Source organism: Rhodnius prolixus, unplaced genomic scaffold, assembly GCF_049639745.1.
Source record: "Rhodnius prolixus isolate KJV_2025 unplaced genomic scaffold, Rpr scaffold_1, whole genome shotgun sequence".
Classification (NCBI taxonomy): Eukaryota; Metazoa; Arthropoda; class Insecta; order Hemiptera; family Reduviidae; genus Rhodnius; species Rhodnius prolixus.
This window is the reverse complement of record NW_027411581.1, coordinates 9,931,022-9,951,662: the sequence shown is the minus strand read 5'-3', so window position 1 is coordinate 9,951,662 and position 20,641 is coordinate 9,931,022. Positions and strand designations below refer to the sequence as shown.

General features: G+C 34.9%; 1 protein-coding gene and 1 long non-coding RNA gene across 4 annotated transcripts in view; both read right to left on the bottom strand.

Annotated features, from left to right (window-relative positions):
* Positions 1-20,641, bottom strand: part of LOC141454075 (uncharacterized) — a 193,806-nt gene that overhangs the window by 66,784 nt on the left and 106,381 nt on the right. The gene's annotated exons all lie outside the window — the stretch shown is intronic.
* Positions 15,667-20,263, bottom strand: LOC141454108 (uncharacterized). 2 transcript variants are annotated; one of them, XR_012458404.1, is made up of 3 exons: positions 19,972-20,263; positions 19,143-19,186; positions 15,667-18,256 (listed from the first exon to the last, which is right to left on the bottom strand). It is a non-coding gene; the product is annotated as an uncharacterized lncRNA (long non-coding RNA). The 2 variants fall into 2 exon arrangements; XR_012458407.1 differs by having other exon boundaries at positions 19,976-20,263.

The following is a 20,641-nucleotide window of genomic DNA, read 5'->3' as shown; positions in this document are numbered from 1 at the left end:
TTACCAAGGGGGAATCTGCGCCAAAAAAGGCGAAGACCGTTCCTTCGGCCGGAAAGATTATGGCGAATGTCTTTTGGGATTCGCAAGGAATAATCCTCATCGACTATCTGGAAAAGGGTAAAACTATTACAGGTGCATATTATTCATCGTTATTGGACCGTTTGAAAATCGAGCTGCAAGAAAAACGTCCACGATTGGCCCACAAAAAAGTCCTTTTCCATCACGACAACGCACCAGCTCACACCTCAGCAGTTGTGGTCGCAAAATTAATGGAAATAGGGTTCCAACTCGTTTCACATCCCCCCTATTCTCCAGACTTGGCTCCCTCGGACTACTATTTGTTCCCCAATATGAAGAAATGGCTGGCGGGAAAAAGATTTTATTCAAACGAGGAGGTGATTGCAGAAACGAATGGCTATTTTTCAGACTTGGACAAATCCTATTATTCGGAAGGGATCAACAAACTAGAGCAGCGTTGGACGAAGTGTATAAGCCTAAAAGGAGACTATGTTGAAAAATAAAAAAGGTTTACCCCAAAAAATTAAGTAGTTTTTATTTTTGCACGGACTTTTCAAACGACCCTCGTATTATATTTACCCCTCCTTCTATTTATGTAGAGGGCTTTTCCATGAACCCTCAACATTTATGATGATGTAGCTCAACATTAAACTCCACGAATTTCACGTTACCCTGAAGAAGGTATTAATATTTACCGAAACGTTGGTATGAAGAAAGAAAATTTGTGCTTCAATTTATTGATTGACCGCACCTCAATATGTCCCAAAAATAATCAAATATCAACGGTCGAAAACCAAAACCATCATTTAGTGTACGATTAAATTATTTCAAGAATTCCAAGTTATAACAGTTACTAACTCGAAGGGCGACATAATAGAACAGAATTTAGAATTTCTTTCATTCCTTTTCCTTCAAAAAAGAATCTTTTCCAATGATTTTCATTAATTTCAATGAATTAATATATGTTATTCAGGATAACTGATTTTACAGGGGTTATTTGGGGAACCAAGATTTAGATTAGGGATAATCAGTTTTTTGGCCGATTTATTCTTTCAACAGAGGTTCAAGTCTGGATTTTTGTTTTCCTGTAGATTCGAATCAAACTGTCACTCGATCAAACTGTTTTTCCTGTTCTTCTAAGGAATCTCATCTCTCTGCTTATAGTTAGACTCCTGAGCTCTTTTAGATACTAACAGAACTTGGACGGTAAGAGAAGAAAACGCTCTTTTACATCACTTTTTTTGGGGATATTTCTTTAGTTTTGAGACCATTTCTTAATGAGCTGCAGAGACCTTATTTTTAGGGCAAGAAGAAATTAACCTATGTTATCCATTTTCTATCTTAAGAAAAGAGCTGTTTTATTACCTAATGGACTTTAAATTCTTGTTTTAGATATACTTTCATGAAGCACGGCATAAATACAACCAGCCCAAGATTGGAGGCCTATTACAAGATATAAGGAGACACCTCAATTGGTTTCGCGTGCGATGGACCAATTCCGTACCCAGGCGAGAATCCTTTATCACAAATTAAACCCAGATGCTCTCATTCCTTTTACAACAGTAAGGGAATATGTAACTCTGTCACCTGCAAACGCCCTAATTTTAATTTACATTCTATTTGACATTAACTTCATACCCACATTAACGTAATACATAAAGAGAAAATGTACAAGAGAATGCATTATAACGGTCAGACAGCGGTTTATTTATCTGCTCATTATGCAGATAAGAAGTCAACTACTTAGTACATTATATTAGCTAACTGCACACATATTACATGAAACAGCGACTTGCAAGCGAGAGATAATGTATGCTAGTGCATTGGGCTACATATAAACTGCTGCAGATAATACATAGCGGTGAACATATCTGAATGCACAACATTTCTAACACTGTAGATAGAGTGATAAATAGCTGTTTATAAATAAATACGCTAATAGTTTATTAATAAAGGAAATGGCTAGATGTGTGGTAACACTGTATATGACATCCTAGTTTACCGTTCCAAGTGTCATAAAACACTTCCTGCTGAAGTGAATAATAATATGCTCACAATACTGTCCTTGCATAATTTTCAGGAAGTGAAACAGGTTGGTTTTCAGTAATACCAACTGTCAGTTTTAAACTAGGTTCATTAAATGTAGGCAATGATAATGAATCATCTTTATTGGTGGCTGATTTATTAAACCAAAAGGAAGTAAATAATCTTACTTTCCTTCTTGCTAATAATCTTTCTTCTATTACAGTCATTTTGTTTGTTCTATTCCCAAGCTTTCGACAAGAACTAGCCTATCTTTAAGGCTGAAGGCTTTTTTAGGCTTTTTTTCTGCTGAAAATTTTCCTGACAAATCTTGAAGATTCAGACCGATTGGAACCGATGCTTAATTTTTTTTTTTTTTTTCTTGCATTTATGCTACAATCAGCGCGTTAGCGCTATAAGTAACAGTGATAACAGAGTAACATTGAATAACAGAAGTATACGAGTGGAGAAGTTACCCAATGGTAACACTCCCAAACATTAGATGGTTAGCCACTCCCTTCACTGGAGAGGAGATCACGAGGCCACTGTCTTTTAAGGCGTCTTGTCCGGGTTGTCAGGAAGAGTTCTAGAAGAAAAATTTTGAGCTAGAGGATTTATATGAGATTGCAGGTTGAAGTGGAGTTTTCTTGTTTTAGCAACTTGTGTGACAAAAGGAAAGTTAAGGTCAGTGTGTATAGTCCAGGCTGGGAGTCATAAAATGGAGCGTTTACGATAGTTCGAAGTAAGATTGAAGGAATTGAATCCTTTGGAGATTGGAGCGTTTGGTTGAACCCCACAGCTCTATTCCATACGCCCAGATGGGTTTCAAAATAGAAGTATAAATTAGTCTTTTGTTGTCCAGAGAGAGTTTTGATCTGTCGTCTAAGAGTCTTTTAAGTAGTCGATAGCGATTGTTTTATTGCTACAAAATGAAATCAACTAAATATCAGAAGTGACAATCAAATTTTAGATTTTTAATAGAATTTGCCATTAATAATCTTCTTTTTTATCATGACACAATGGTTTGTAAAATGAATTCTCTTTGGCAATAATCATTAATTAAATAAAATATAGGGCAATGCTGACCATGCAAATGATGCATTCGGGATATCATGGCGGTGTAAGGGGAAATTGAAAATGGAATGGGCATGGAATTAATTATTACTGGCCAGGGAGCTTAAGGGATGTGTGTGTGGGGGAGTTTACAGAACTGGGACAAGCGACTAGAGACTCTGGAGTCTCGCTGATAAATAGCCAGAGCCACACTGTTCGCATAACTAGGGGATTGGCAGAGAGCTGTAGCTAATTGACTGGCTAGATGGCAGTCTCGCCTGACAGCAGTTTAATAAATATTAGTTTCCGGCTACATGTTTCCCGCTCCAGTTCAATTAACACAATCATAATAATACTTATGTACTGTGCCTTCAGTACCTATTAAGATTAAATAATTTTGGAATAATTATCTACTTCGCACATTTAAATAGAGCAACGATTCTCGCAGCGTAATTGCAAACTGAAATGGAATTAGTCCAGGAATGGATAATGATTTAAAGCTCAGACGAATCCAGGAAATGGTTTCTATAGACAAATTTTTCAATCAAGGATAGTCATTAAAAACCCAAAACAATAAAGGACTTTGCCCCTTAGGATTTTTGGATAGTTAAAATAATTCAAAATAGTCTAATACTCACGTTAAATTAATTTAAAAATCAACAAGGGGTGTTCCTTGATGTGAAGCAGGCTTTCGATCGGGTGTGGCATACTGGACTTCTCTGGATGCTCAAGACCATCCTTCCAGACACCTATTTCCTCATTTTGAAATCATACTTGACTGACAGACATTTTAGAGTGAAGGTAGGAACTATTCTTTCTCCATTCAGCCATGCTGACGCTGGAGTTCCGCAAGGAAGCATACTAGGCCCCATTCTGTACACAATCTACTCCTCAGATATACGAGGGTCGTTTGAAAAGTCCGTGCAAAGTCAGAGAGATAGCACTACTGGCGCGTATCGAGGTTATGTTTAGTTAGTAGCATCTCTTGGAAGAACACACACCAAGTTTCAGCCAGATCGGTCTATTTCTTTGTGTTTGGCATTCGTTTGAATCGAGGAAGTCGAGTGATTTTCAAAAAATGGACGAAAAAGAATTTCGTGTGTTGATTAAACACTACTTTATGAAAGGCAAAACGCCTCAGGAGACTAAAGAGAAGCTTGATAAACATTATGGTGACTCTGCACCTTCGACTAGAACAGTTTATAAGTGGTTTCAAAATTTTCGGAGTGGCCATATGGGCACAAGTGACGCTGAACGTTCTGGACGCCCTGTTGAGGTTACTACTCCAGAAATCATTGATAAAATCCATGATATGGTGATGGATGACAGAAGAGTGAAGGTGCGTGAGATTGCTAGTGCTGTGGGCATCTCGAATGAACGGGTACATAATATTTTGCACAACATTTGGACATGACAAAGCTATCCGCAAGATGGGTGCCGCGATTGCTCACGCTTGACCAAAAACGAAATCGAGTGAAGTGTTGCAAGGACGGTTTGCAGCTGTTCCAGAAGAATCCGCAGGACTTTAAGCGTCGTTTCGTCACTGTGGATGAAACATGGATACATCACTACACTCCTGAGACCAAAGAACAATCTAAACAATGGGTTACCAAGGGGGAATCTGCGCCAAAAAAGGCGAAGACCGTTCCTTCGGCCGGTAAGATTATGGCGACTGTCTTTTGGGATTCGCAATGAATAATCCTCATCGACTATCTGGAAAAGGGTAAAACTATTACAGGTGCATATTATTCATCGTTATTGGACCGTTTGAAAACAGAGCTGCAAGAAAAACGCCCACGATTGGCCCACAAAAAAGTCCTTTTCCATCACGACAACGCACCAGCTCACACCTCAGCAGTTGTGGTCGCAAAATTAATGGAAATAGGGTTCCAACTCGTTTCACATCCCCCCTATTCTCCAGACTTGGCTCCCTCGGACTACTATTTGTTCCCCAATATGAAGAAATGGCTGGCGGGAAAAAGATTTTATTCAAACGAGGAGGTGATTGCAGAAACGAATGGCTATTTTTCAGACTTGGACAAATCCTATTATTCGGAAGGGATCAACAAACTAGAGCAGCGTTAGACGAAGTGTATAAGCCTAAAAGGAGACTATGTTGAAAAATAAAAAAGGTTTACCCCAAAAAATTAAGTAGTTTTTATTTTTGCACGGACTTTTCAAACGACCCTCGTACCTACTCATCCTCAAACTACTCTTCTCACCTATGCTGACAATACTGCCATCTTATCTACTGACAAACACCCAATAATAGCTCATAGAAATCTTCAGTCTCACCTCACCTCCTTAGAAAATTGGTTCAAAAAATGGGCCATCAAACTGAACGAAACTATATCTCAAAATATTACCTTCACTCTTAGACGCATCACTCTTCCTCCTGTCTTTTACAATCTTATTCCTTTACCAGCTGTCAACGTAGTCCGCTACCTTGGGCTTTACCTTGACAGAAGACTCACATGGAACCCTCATACTCGACTTAAGAGAACAGAACTCAACAGACGCTTCCGACAACTGAAAAGACTATTCGACAACAGATCAAAACTCACTCTGGACAACAAAAGACTTATATATGAAAGTATACTAAAGCCAGTCTGGGCTTATGGCATCGAACTGTGGGGTTCAACCAAACGCTCAAATCTGCAAAGGATCCAGTCCTTGCAATCTAAAATTCTTCGCTCTATAGCAAACGCTCCTTTCTTCGTCACCAATCAAACCATTCACACAGACTTCCTTTCGTCACACAAGTTGCAAAAACACGTTACAGAAATTTCCATCTTAACATTCAAACACATCCCAATCCACTTGTACAACATCTATCTTCAAGAACATATCTACAATTTAGATTTGCGTGAATTGTGTTCAAAAGAAGAAAAGTCAGTTGGTGTAAAATCGCTTCTACAAAAACGATTTTCCTGTTCACGGATTGCGGTCACATTTATTGCGACTAAAAGTAAAGTAAAGTAATCGCCTATTTTTTCAGGCGGGGCTTAACGTCCAACTACCAATACTAGGTGTCGTGGACGGAGGCGACTAGCAAACATACTTTACTGTAAATTTCTTTTATTAACCTTTAAATAAAATCCAAGGCCTAAGAACGGAAATCGAACCCAGTTCCACAATACATATTAGCTTTGCAGGTCTCGCCTCTAACCGCTCGGCTACCGTGGCGCCTATTGCGACTAGATTGTCTACTATTGAATGACAACTTTGCGATTTTTATACTCTATTCATTATCTCATTTCACTCGATCATATACAAAAAATCTTTTTTCCCTTTTCGTATTTAGAAAACTTGGAAACATGCTTTTCCGTGAGAACTCAGCGTAGTAAAGTTTATCCATCTCAATCCAAAAAAGAAAAGTGAGATTACAAACTGGACCAGTTCTAGTAGCTAATGTTCAGAAGTTAACGAGGGTGGATATAATTAGTTAGAATTGGACGAACTTAGATAGTTTTAGGGAACTTCTAGTTTCTCAACAACAATTAGCGGTATTTCTTCTGCTGTGAGCAAAAGAACTATCGCTCTCAAGACGGAAATTTCAGACATTAAGCAACAATTTCTGAGCTAATGAGATGTGTACAAGAAGTAAAAAAAAAAGCATTTCTGCCAGAAGGCACTTTTATTAATCTTAAAATCACGCGCTGAAACAAATTGCATCTCATTGCAACTGTTAGAACACTCGATTATTTCTTATCACAATTTTGTTGAAAGTAAGAATTTATTGTTATAGGGTAGTTGAAAATAATATTAAGCATGTTCAGTCTAATTTTTTTTTAAATAAAAAGCTACTTTAAAAGCATGGCGTCACGGCATGATCTCAAAAATGATCTCAATATGTGCATGTGAAATATCAAATTAGAAAAAACTGCTTACTTCCTCTACTTGCAAGATAATAAAAGGAAGTGAAAAATGTAAGATTCATCGCAATAACATATAAAACGCTACATTCCTTTAAATCTGAAATGATCAAGTAGAAGCGTACAATTTATTACCTTCAGAGGGTGCAAAAAAATCCAATCAACAAAACAAAAGGATGAGTAAATTCGGTTGGAGATCCAGAGAAAACAAGAAGCCAGGGCACTTGAAGGTTTTCCTTAATCCTACTGCAAAGCGGACTGCTAGTCTGCTGTAGTGTTTACGCAACACTTTCACTGAAGGAAATTCATTAAAAAAATTTAGGGAGTCCTTTTCAAAATTAGCAGCTGGCTTGACAGTAATGGAGGTAGCTCAGCCAGTGGATACTTGATAGGTTATTTCTAAATAAATCGATAAGCATCATGCGCATCGATTTTTTTTTTAATGGTCTTTTTTTTTTACATACAGTAAAAAGCTGATTTTGACAATGAATCAATGATGTTTTGGCAAGCCTATAAAATATAGTAAATGACTGAATCCAATAATATTACAGAGTTAAAAGAAACAACATCAAAACGTCAGTTACGAATAACGAGTAAACAGTCTGGAATTCATCAATGTATTGTCAAACAAAGGGGGTGATAGTTGGAGCAAGAGGCTGAGTAAACATGCCGATTGTTGGGAGTGAAATGTGGAGGAATTAAGGCCAAGATTAACAGCCCACAGGATGTATTACAACTTAGTGCTAAGTTATTTAAATTCTAAGTCAATGTAAAATGCCTAAAATCATTCATAAATATTTCAAACAAACTGTATTATCTCTTGGAAATTAAATTAATGAAAACTGGGGAAAACCCCATCTTAGTTCCATGGAAAATGCAAGCACTTCCTAATTTTCCCTTCCAAACAGGAAAGAAAAGGCCAAATTGATATTTAATCTAAAGGCACTTAAAAAAAGTAATGCTGTAAGATTATTATTTGACAAACTGAACAAACAGATCCTCAAGGCAAGGGCGTCAGCTGCATTTGTGACAAGGATAGTAAAGTCGAATTCATTGAACAACACTACTGATCTGTGGATACAGTTAATTTTTTACTTCTCTTAAAAAAAAAAAAAGGAAGTACAGAAATTGTGTGGATTTTCTATTTTAAGTTTTCCCTCTTAAGTACCTCTTTTGACGTCCTTTGTGAGTGAAAAATTTGTTTTTACAAAGTGATTTGTTCGTATTATGGTTATAATTAGGATGGAAGATTTGCGAGGAATCGGTCAAATAAAACAACTCGTCTTTTTGCCAACGTTTCGACAAATATATTGTCCTCTTCAGGGCGTGGCTATGCGGGTTGGTTGAGTTCCAGAAATTGAAGAGGACAATATATTTGTCGAAACGTTGGCAAAAAGACGAGTTGTTTTATTTGACCGATTCCACGCAAATCTTCCATCCTAAGTAAAACAATTTGCGGTCACGAAAGCTATATATTCATTATGGTTATAGTTAGAAGTTTGGTGCCTCCCGTAATTTGTTAATTCAAGAATTTTAACAATTTTGGAAAATTAATAGTTAGAATAGTTTCCTAGGAAATAAGAAAAAAAAATCAATGAAGGACCTCTAGATTCATAAAAGTTCATAATAAATGGCTGTTATTTGTATAGAACTGAAATCTAAACTTTGAAAGGTATGATTCGATTTCATTGCTTTCCACGATTCAATTCATTGCCTCCATTTCATTATTATATTGTATAACATGGCGTCTAGCAAATAAACTTGTTAGCCAAAGCAAGATCTTGTTTACCTCTAAAGCTGAGGAAATAAAACATAAAGCTTTCCTATTCTTGATAGTTCAGCTTAAATATTTAAATAAATTTCACGATAGAAAAAGAGGTTAAATTTTATACAATTTTAATTCAATCTTAGCAGTAAGATTTCTTGACAACTAGTCACTTTCTTGGCTGCATGGATTTCCACACAAACAGTTTTATCTTAGAAGAAAGCCACCATTTATTTTGGAATTTCAGGGAGAAGCTGTACATTTTTCAAAGAAGTTCTACCTACAATAAATTACATAATAACCCAACACCAAGTTACTAATCTTCAGCCCACATCATGGAAACAAAACTAGATTTCTAAAGAGGCAAACCACACTCGAACAAACCCACACCTTTAAGACTGAAGTCTTGACCATACTTGGTAGCCTAACAGTCAACTTTAATGATACAAGTGAAGAGCTGTCAGCTGGTCAAATTGGTGCTGTAACTGGTCAATTATTAATGAACACAAACATATGATATTTTGTGTTAAGCTAAACCTGAGAGAAATGACTTTATAGAAAGTGTAAGAAAGAAGCTCCTACTCTTAGAAAACATCATTTAGAAGATCAAATTTTATTATGCTAGAAAGGTAGATCGTCAGAAAGTACAGTCAGGCAATAATGGAGATATCGAGTTTACTTGATGAAACTGATATGGTCCATTTCTAGCCGCCACAAGGGTAGTGGCTTTGCACAATGGAGGATGAAAAATATTCTATCAATTCAAACATTTACATATCCATAGATACGAAAATATTGTTTATACTAAATGGAACACACGGGATCGCCCTTTTAAATATTAGGGAAATGAGTTAATTTACCTCGTAGTTTCATCCAAAAGCTGCCCTTTATTGTCTTTGATAGCTAATATTTTGGCCAGTACTAGATGAAACATATAGGGTCGCATTATTAGAAAAATGAACTATAAAAATAATGGAAAAAGGTGAAATTATCTTTTAGTTTGACCAGAAAACGCCTTTTTTTGTATATGAAAACTAATATTTAATGAAATATGCAGGGTTGGCCGAACATAAAAAAATAAAACTTAAAAAACATTGGCAAAGACGGAATTACCATCTAGTTTCTATAGAAAGCTGCCATTTATGTCTCTTAACAGTTCATTTTTTGGCCAGTATTAAATGGAACATAATTGGTGGTGCTTATTTGACAAATAGAAACCACTAAAATATCGGTAAAGATTGAATAATCTCTTAGTATGACTAGAAGCTGTCCTTTCTTTGGTCTCTGACATCTCATATTTGAGCCAGTGCTAGAGGGGGTCATGTAGGGTCGCCCTAATTTGGAGAATGAAACTTAAAAAGTTATCGGGAAAAGGTAGAATTTTCTTGCAGTTTAACTAGAAAGGGGCCTTTTTTTGACACTGACAACCAATATTTTGCGACAGTAATAGATGGAATAATATTAAATTTTATTATTTTTTTGATTTAGTGCACAGTATAGGTAATTGTTAACCTGCTGTAACCACAGTAGGCATTCCCTACAATACCTATCGATAGAACACGTCTTGGTGGTGACTTAGGGTACGTTCACAACGGAGCTGTGAGCATAGATGATAGCGGAGATGATAGCAGTGATGCATCAGCGCTTATAGAAAAACATAATACATTCTTATGTGAGCGTGCACAACGAAGCTGCGACTAGTGACTCTATACGCGCTGCTATAAACGAGCATAGATGATAGAATTAAATTTTTCATTTTTCTGCTAGCTGAACTCCAGTATCGGAGCTTCAAAATGGAGGTAGAAAAATTATTTAGTGCTGTCTTTACTCATTATTTTTGGTTATTATTTTATTATTTACTTTTAAACAATATTTTGTATTTAAATCGTGCTTACATTTATTTTCATGTGTATTTATTTGTTTTTTCTCAATAAAACCATTACTTACCTAGAGTAATCACTAGTTTTTCTTCTATGGTTATAGGATTTCCATGACAATTTTTCCGTTTTCTTAATTTTGACCTTATTTTTTTCTAAAATATAATCGAATGTAGGTGGTCCAATCCTCACATATTAAAAAAAAAAAACGATCCGGAGTTCCTTATATAAATGGTGAAATTCACCCAAAGTACTTCGTTTTTTATTTTCTAAAGTACAAGATATTTTCTAAAGCGTTTTTTCTTTAAAATATACCATTTCGTTGCTGCTGAACATAAAAACTCTTCTTCACTACGCGGACATGTTGCAAGTATCACAGCTCCGTTGAGCACACTAATCAGCGATTATATTTTACTCTATCAGCTAACATCTCTGCTATCATCTATACTCACAGCTCCGTTGTAAACGTACCCTTATGCGGCAGGGATCTTTACGAATAAACTCTTCTCTGATAATTAGCTTTTAGAGAGTCAGAAAAATCTCACTTTCGCAGTTAAAATATATGTGGTTATCATTTAAATGTGATAAAAATGTCTGTTAATTTTATAAGACATTCAAAAGCAGTTTTTATATATAAAATAAAATGGACCATCATTAACAAATGCTCTCTTCTCAGGTATTGAAAATACCAAATTTCTGTTGTAAACATAACCTCAAAAATTTCTAGCATCACAATTTCTTAAACAGTGAGAAATATGTAAGTAAAATCGATGGTTCAGCAAACTACAATGTTTACACTTCAGAAAATATTACTGCGGCTAACTAATCATTTCTATACTTATTTCAAAATTAAAAATACACATATCTAACATCTAGTAGTTTTAAGTAACGAAAAAGTTGGCAAAGATTAGCGATGACGTCAACTGCAGACAAATATACACTGACTGGCCAGGAGTGGAAAAAACAACAACTAACTTGAATAATCTACTATTTATTTTCCTATTCAAGAATACATTGACAAAATTAGGTAAGTTGAATGGCCGTTTTCATTTATTATTTTCCGAGTTCTGTTTGAATATTGGTGATGGTAACTATACGTTAGAGACTAAGCAATTAAGGCAGCGACAATTAATTACATTTGCATAATAATTCTAATGCAGCACGGAGATCTTATGCAGAGGATATGTGAAATTATATTTAGGATGTCTGACGATGCACGGATTTTAGCTGACAGAAACTTTGTACTTGTTCTCACAAGTAAAATAATTTTCAGCTCCGTATACCTTAAAGTATTAAGCCCTTCGATGTCTAGTAGAGGTCATTCTGCTTCATCTGTTGGACTTAGAGAGCGATCTCTAAAGAAGGAAGTGTGATTTACAGGTTACTGAAGGAGAATGAAGAAGAATGGAGACGGCACACTAAAAAAAGAATTCACAAAAAAAGGAGGAGAGTTCCTAAAGATTTTATGGAATGCTAGCAAAACCATTAATTTTGGATCTTATATTTCCATAAATTATTATAATTGTTAATAGTTTAGAATTGTATAAGTTGATTTCTAATCCATAACAAAATATTTTAAAGAAACTTAAAAAGAAGATTTCCTTTGACAGTATGTATGACAATTTCAAGAGCTTGAGGAAGCCAATGCATGCTAAAGAGTATTGTACGTTGTTTTCCTATTGTTGATAATGAAGGGAGAACAGAGGCTAGAGTTGGAGGGGAGTATAGAGAGCCAGCCACTGGGTGCTAGGTTGTCGCCCTCCATGTTTACAGTACCGTCCTGTATTATACATACATGTATAAACACTTACTATACTGTAGTTATTGTAGCAACAGTACAGTTATCGATGCGGACGATAATCAACATGTGATGCTGAAGTTCTGAATAAAGCGACAGTGAAATCAACTTTACTGGGCATTAAATAAATTTATATAACTGATATTAATATTAAATTTAAAGGCGTACAATGAAGTCTGTGTGAAATTTAAAAAAATATAAGTATTTGATAGAAGAATTATACAGAATATATCAGAAATATATCAGAATATATTCTCTTTTTATTATTGTTTTATTGTATTTTATTAAATTTTTGTATATCGATTAAAGCTAATAGAAACGGCACCATGCGAATTCAATAATTCTCTAAAAAAAGAAAATCTGTCAATTGATTTACTGTAATGACTGAAATCTCATTAGTTATTTTAGCTTAGAAGTCTTCTAACGATCCAGATTTGGTTGCATAACTTACGTTTTTAAAAAACAAAAATCTAATGAAGTTAAGTCATGCAAACATGGAGGCTAAAGAAAATGGTCCGCCTCTAACTAAATAATTTTATTAAAATACTAATTAAATTAACTTTCTAATACTTTTCACAGATTTTGTTAGTATATCATAAAGTAATCAATAACTAAAACTAGATGAGTATAAAGCTTCTTGATTTTACTCCTAGATAGCAGCACTTTCCCCCAAAATATTAACTAGCAGAAGTAAAAGAGACACAGTATGACTTAAGTATGTCCACCTTATACTTAAGTAATAGAAAGAAAATTTGGGTATTATATCTTTCATAAAAGAAGAGAAAATAATTGTCAAATTTGGGTGTTTTTAAACGTTACGCTTTTTCGTGAACTTTTTTGACGATCAACCCTTATACAACTGTCCCACAGGACAGTTTTAATACGTATTATTTGAAACACAATCCAGAGTAACGAACAGTTACTCTGGAGAGGCTAGACTGACGATCATATTATTTTCTCCTACTCAGAACTTAGTTACGAAACTTAAATTTTTCTTAACCATTTGTAAGACGAAATAATGCGACTGCAGACTTTTTATTTCTATATTATTTTTTGGAGTTCCTAAAGTACGAAAGAAAATAAGTTTTTTTTTTTTACAAATTTTACCCTGGGCCCGTCTGTAAGGTAATCAGTGTACAGCTTAAGTTAAAAATGGCAAATCGCCATGTTCAAATATGATTTTAGTTTTAGGAGTGCCACGCAGTACCCAACAATTTAGCTTTACGTCAAAAATTCAATCTACTGGGTGTGTCAATTTACTATATACTTACATTTTTCACTTAATGATTACACTTTTTAGATCCATTACTTTTGTTTGAAAATTTTTCTAGTTAATTTTGTTTTAGACGTTGTTTTCTTTTTAAAGGAGTGAAATACAGCTTTCCTTTACAGTATGCTGCACCGATCATACATACACCTGTACAATATCTATTAATGAAAATGTTAAAAATTGGCGAATCAAAACTAACGTTACGATATCAAAATTTATAGTATTTTTTCATAGACAGAAAATCCTACCTCCCATCACCTTGTACCAAACTCCTAAACCAACTGTGGGCAAAGTACGCTAGACTACTGTGGACTGCATCTAGACAAACGGTTGACATGGAATCCCCATACTAGACTGAAAAGACAAGAAACTAACCAATGCTACAAACTTCTCGCCAGACTACTTGGCAAACGTTCGAAACTTAACCTACATAACAAAAGACTCTTACATATATCTACTGTTTACTGCGACCTATTTGGTCATGTGGCATCGAAGTGTGGGGATCGACTAAGCGTTCCAACTCACTACGCCGCCAGGCATTACAGTCAAAAATACTTCGAAAACTTCTTAACGCTCCGTTCTATGTATCTAACCTCACACTATCCATAATGACCTCAAAATCCCTTTCATTACAGATCTTGCTAACACTCGTTTTCTCAAATTTCATTCCTCAACAGCAGCTCATCCTAACCCTCTCACAGAACACCTATCTTCACAGAAAATGCGAGATTTTTATGAGATTTTGTAGGACTTATCACTATTGATTGAAACTTTTGAAATTGACTGAAACAACATAGATTTAGGTTTTCAGGGAAAATGGCGGTTCTCTTTCCAATCAATCTTTCTTTTCCTTTCTTCCTTTTAAAGAATTTTGCACAAAAAAAAGAGTCGCGAACTATCTTTTCTAGTAGCAAAACTAATTTCACAATATTGGAACTACGTAAACTACTACAGAAAAAATAAAATCATGCTAAATACAACTTTAACCTTGTCTGAGAAAATCGTAAATACGTTGAAATTTTAAACAGCTGCAGGAAAAAATTAAAAGTAATATGTTCAGCCAAGTTATTTTTTTTCTCGCTCATTTAATTGATAAACGACCTGCGATGATTCAACATGAAGTAGCCTAGTAAAAAGCACTACCTTACTCACTTGTCTAATAAATAACTTATTTTTTTTACGTTATGGCATCCTGGTGTCTCTTAGCTGAACATTACAAAGGGTGACATCGTCGCATAAAGAACTGTACACAAGGAGTACGCTGATTTTCCTTGTAAACAGTACTCATTCAAATTGCAAGAACTTAATTCTTGAATATTTAATTATGAATTGCCAATAATAAGTAATTATTAAGTTTAATAAACTTAATTTCAATTGGTCAATTTCAAAGAGAATTTCGATTGCCAAAAATTATTTCACAAACCTCCAATTAAAGCTATCAATATTCCTCAAACAATATAGTTGAAAAATTGAAGTAATAGACACTAAATTCACCCTTATAAGTAGCGGATTCCTGTGAGGTATCTAACAATAACATCATCCATTATAAGGACGGTCTCTATACGTTAACAGATTTTTGAGGTTAACTTTCATACGTGCAATTGCCAAATTGGTAACATTCACTCACAAATTGGCTTATACTAGGGGAAATTGTACATGTTACCAACAACGTGCGAAGCATTCAGGTGGACAAGAGGAATTCAATAGTCATGCGCAATAATTCTTACATTGACCTCAGTTGTATCGGCCTTTAAACCCGGTATTCTACTGTAAAGTAGGTTATGTTTGGCTTCACAGGAGAACTTTTTGTTTTTTTAAGGTCCCTGGAGAACAAAAAAGAAAAAAAACAAACGGAAATATTTTAATTTTTGTTGCTGAAAAGTATTATTTTGATTACTACTTTGGTTGTTAGTTAACTCTAAAATATCTAACGCACTAGATTTGTTATTTGCAAATTTTGAAACCTTCGAAATCTATTTTGAATTTTGAAACTTCAACTTAATTTGAAGGAAATTCAAAATTAAGTTGCTAGCATTTACTAGAAAAGTTCCAATAATTTTTTATTAAAACTGCTTAGATTTATTACTTTTATTTAAAACATTTTTTAGGGACTTAGTACTTTTTTAAAAATCTTTTATTGAGATTTGCGACTACTATGGTTGTTGCAACAAGCAAATGTGATGTAATATAATGTCATGAATGAAGATAGGAGAAGGCACCCATTGACGAGTCTCCATTAATGTGAACAGATGCACTATACTCTTATGAGGAGAGTAGATCGCGGGGCCATTTTCTCTTCAATCTTCTTGGAGGATTACCTGGTAATGTGAAAGAAGATAGGTGAGCTGCTGTCGAGGAATTAAATTTTAAGAAACGAGTTTTAGTAAGGTCGTTAACGAAAGGGATTTTGAGGTCATTATGAATGGTGAGGTTAGAAATATACGATAGAATGGAGTGTTAAGAAGTTTTCGAAGTATTTTTGACTGTATTGTCTGGAGGCGTAGAAGGTTGGAACGTTTTGTCAATCCACATACTTCGATGCCGTATGACCAAATAGGTCGCAGTAGTAGAAGTTGTAAGAGTCTTTTGTTTTGTAGATTGAGTTTCGATCATTTGTCAAGTAGTCTGGCGAGAAGATTGTAGCATTGGTTAGTTTTTTGTGTTTTCAGTCTAGTATGGGGGTTTCATGTCAACCATTTGCCTAGGTCCAGCCCAAGGTAGCGTACTTTGTCCACAATTGGTATAGAACTTATTTTTTTAATTTACAAATGCACAATGGCAAAATGTAAATATGTCTACATATAAATAACATAATGATCTCGTACTCGTGCGAATGAATGAGCAAGTTGCATTGAGCATGCTTCAGGCAATTAAAGAAAACTCCCGAATTACTGTGGAATGATTCATTTATTATTTACTAACCAACAAGAGGGAATAAGTTTTAGAAGAAAAGAAAAACGATAAAACAATGAAGGAACGATATCGTCAGCTGCAGGTTGATAACCAGTAGCTGTACGTTACACGCGGTTAATAATAGCAACGTCGAGATAATTGTTACTGTAGAGACTGTTTTACTGATTAACCAATTAGACTACTTATTATGCCGGTAAGACTTATATTAATGAACGATTTTGAATGGTAATGGAATGAATATCACGAACGCCTGCAGAAAGAATAATCGAATCTTTACCATTAAACTAGTTAAACATATTTTCCTTGAAGTACAACTTTCTTTACTAACTATTGATGAGTTCGCAAATCTTGAAATGACGGCAGCTGCTAACCGAAGAGAGATGGGGAAGTCAGCCAAAAAATGAAAAGGTTCTCGAACGGTTGCTTCTCTTAAGCTGGTCTGTTTCTTCTATCAACCTTCTACAAGTTACTTCTGTAAGTTCTGCCATTATTGTGCTCTCTGAAGCAGTCACTCTCAATTTAGCTTTTTACTAAATAAATTCTCTGCCACCAATTTTTTGTTTGACGCTAAGGGTCACTAAACGATCAATTCGTAAAAAAAATTCTAATTTACAAAAATTGGGTCCTTTTCTCAACCCCAAACCCTGATAATACCTTATTGCCTTTCACATAGATCTAAATAAAAACAAAAATAACGAGGTGTCAAAAATGGAATCAGCCAATATTGGTGAGCGACACAAACATAAAATGGAGGTCAAGTTCTTTGCTCCAAACCGATGAACAAACCTATGCCCTTTAGAGCGAAGTGCAGATTACTAATAATTCAATATACTTAAGATTTTTCTCTAACGGCTAAAACCAAACGGGTAGAAAATATGCTGCATTCGGTGCAAAGGTAGACTAGCAGGGTAAGCACAATTAAGGTTTAATTGAATTTTCCAGGTTAGCTGGTGGCTGGTAGTAGTGTACGTTGGGAACGATATTAGGAGCCTTAAAGGTGGAAGCTGGCTAAGTATACCAACTGGCATGCACGCACGCACGAAAGGAAGCACAAAATATTCTAAGAGAAAATCTGCTGGTGGCAGTTCCTCCCAGGAGTGGTTCGATGGGCGGCTGTACAAATTAAATCCTGAAGGACAATTCTCTCTTTTCACCTTTTGAAAGGAGGATTTCTGTGGACGATTACTTGGAGGACCATCGTTTTTTTTTAAAGACATGAATGGTCTAAACAGTTTTTTTCTTTTGCATAAAGTCCTAAATAAAAACTTATAAAAAGTTACATTATCTTAAAATTATTCGAAACAATCTCTGCAGAATTCACTTATAGTTATATCTCTTTGGACCACTAACTACAGGATTGTGTATAAATTATTATAGCTTATCCACTTTTTGTTTAATGGAATTTGTTTCCAAACAAGCCTTCTCTTGTTTCTAATTTCATCTCTTAGTACCCTGAGGACCTGAGATGTTTTCGTTAAATGTACACAGTAGAATAAAAAGTGATAAATTACAAAGATGGAGTAAAATGAAGTTTTAAAACGATTTCTTCTCGGCAAACATAGCCGACGTCACTATCTCTTCTTTCATACAATTTCTACTTTAGGTAACAACACTGCCTGCATTTCTCTGCCTCCACATTGTGACATAAGGCTCGACTTGGGAAATCTACAAAACATGTATAAGCTAATTAGAGAGCTATTTCGAAAAATGAACAACATAACTATTGACTAATGCAAGAGATAGTCAAAATTAACCAGACTAAATGCAATATCTAACTAAGACGGTCTATAACTTCTGATAACTGAATTGTATTTCACTAACTACAAACGCTGATTTGGAACATATATCGTCAACTAAAACGTTAAGAAGATAAGTAATGATTTAATAAACTATTATTCCTGCCTACTTCTTGAAGAATGAACAAAAGTAACGTTACATCGCTAGCTTGCATTATTAAATATTTGATACAATCGAGATGAAAGCTGAACTCAGAAAAGTCTTTCGGACATTACGAAAAGAAGTGATTTCTCCTACTAGAACTACCTACCAAATTCAAAGTAATTACAAGGTTCAGTAGAGTACAAAAGACAATCTCCCGCGATTTGTGGACAAATCTAGTCAGAGAGTCTATGGCGAAGAAGAAGTCTTCTTGGTTTGTTATCTGGCAGTCGCTAGAATGCGATATAGAAGCTTGGGCACTTAAAGTTCACAGAAGATTACAAGATATTGTTTCGAGATACAAGAACCTCTGATCTTGAGGTAGTTTTTATGAGCTATAAAGCGAGATGTTTCTCAGGTGTTTAGTGTAATACATAGTTTACTTATTAATTAAAAGATATGCTACGTGGAAAACAGTAGCAGTACAGGTTTCTTTATAAAACTATCCTAGAAACATTAAAAGGTTAATTACAAATACTTATTACTTTATAATCCTTTATCTATTTTATTAAGGCAATAAAACGCCAAAAAAAAAAACGTTAAAATTAATCAATTACTCCTAATTAAGTCCCAGCCAACTGGAAGGAACAAATATTTGGATAACATTGCTTACCTAGCTAGATATTAAGTAGAAAGTACCAACGACACACAACCAACCTGTAACAATGAGAACAAACAATAATTAAATTTAAGTAACTAAGTAACAGTATCGAGTGAACTTTTGTTATTTTAAAATATAAGAAAGGAACATTTTTGAAGAGAAAAAATTAAGTGAATAAAAGAAAAGTGATATCCGGCAGTAAGAAAAGATTTACTAATCAAATATTCCAAGTAATGAAGGAAAAATTGAAAAAGTTTTATAAATTTAAAAAAAGAAGGAAAAGTTTAACTGAAAGTGGAAAAATGTAGCTAACAAGTTTTTCTCCTAATTATTAGACCTGACGGGAAACTTATAAAAATATAAAACGCAAATTTGATCTAATAAGCTATTTATGAGATTAAGTGATGTTCACTTGGAAGAAACGCCCCATTTTCTTATTCTGGTAACTCTAAACTTTTATTCTTAAATTTTTAGTCGAAGTAATAAAGTGAGTATTATACGCTTTTATTTATTTACCGAAGCGGCATTTCTCAAAAGTGTCTATTTTTTTTCTAACATGAACCTACAAATGTATATTTGACAGCAGAGTCTCTCTGGCTGAGACCAGGGAAGATCTACCTGTCTTTATAAACAGAACTGAAAAGTGCCTGAGCAGGTTTCCTCACATTGCCCACACAGAAGGGTACCTCAAGAAACTGGAATTAAAAAGTGATAGCACTTTACAGTTCAAGAGGGAAGATAGGAATAATTGAAGGCAGATTAAGATTGGGAAGGTACCCAGTAGCTAGAGAGAGAATTCATTTATTGGTACCCTCTCGATGGGAATAGATGGAGTACTCACTTACAGTCACCATCAGGGGTTGACCAATAAATATTCACTGTGCATCGTTAGATCCGGTGAGTATTGTAATAACTTCGAGTAAGAAAAAGTTATTTCACAGCTGATGATGTTGTAAGTAATGTGGACACATTATTCACTTACAACAACGTAAACATTACTAAGAGTGAAGTTTATGATTACATATGATTATATTATAACCTTCCAAAAACAACATAATATCCAAGTAGTAGTTGAAAAAAGGGGCAAAATCTCAAATGTTTTTTAATCACTTATTTAGTTGCAATCAACGCATTTTATTGCATTATAAGCAACAATAATAGCAATAAACAACATATCATAGTGGAGAAGTTACCCAGCGGTAACACTCCAATAACATTTTACTTTCTATTGACTCTCGTCATCAGAGAGGAGATCACGAAGCCACTGTCTTTTAAGACGTCTAAAAGTGTTGTCTGGATGTGTTCTGGAAGATAGATGTACAAATGGATTGTGATGAGATTGAATGTTAAGATGGAATTTTCTGTATCGTGTTTCAGCCACTTGTGTGACGAAAAGAATGTTTAGGTCTGTGTGAATGGTATGATTGGTGGACGTACAGAAAGGAGAGTTCACTATAGAGCGAAGAATTTTAGACTGCAAGTCCTGGATCCTTTGGAGGTTTGAGTGTTTG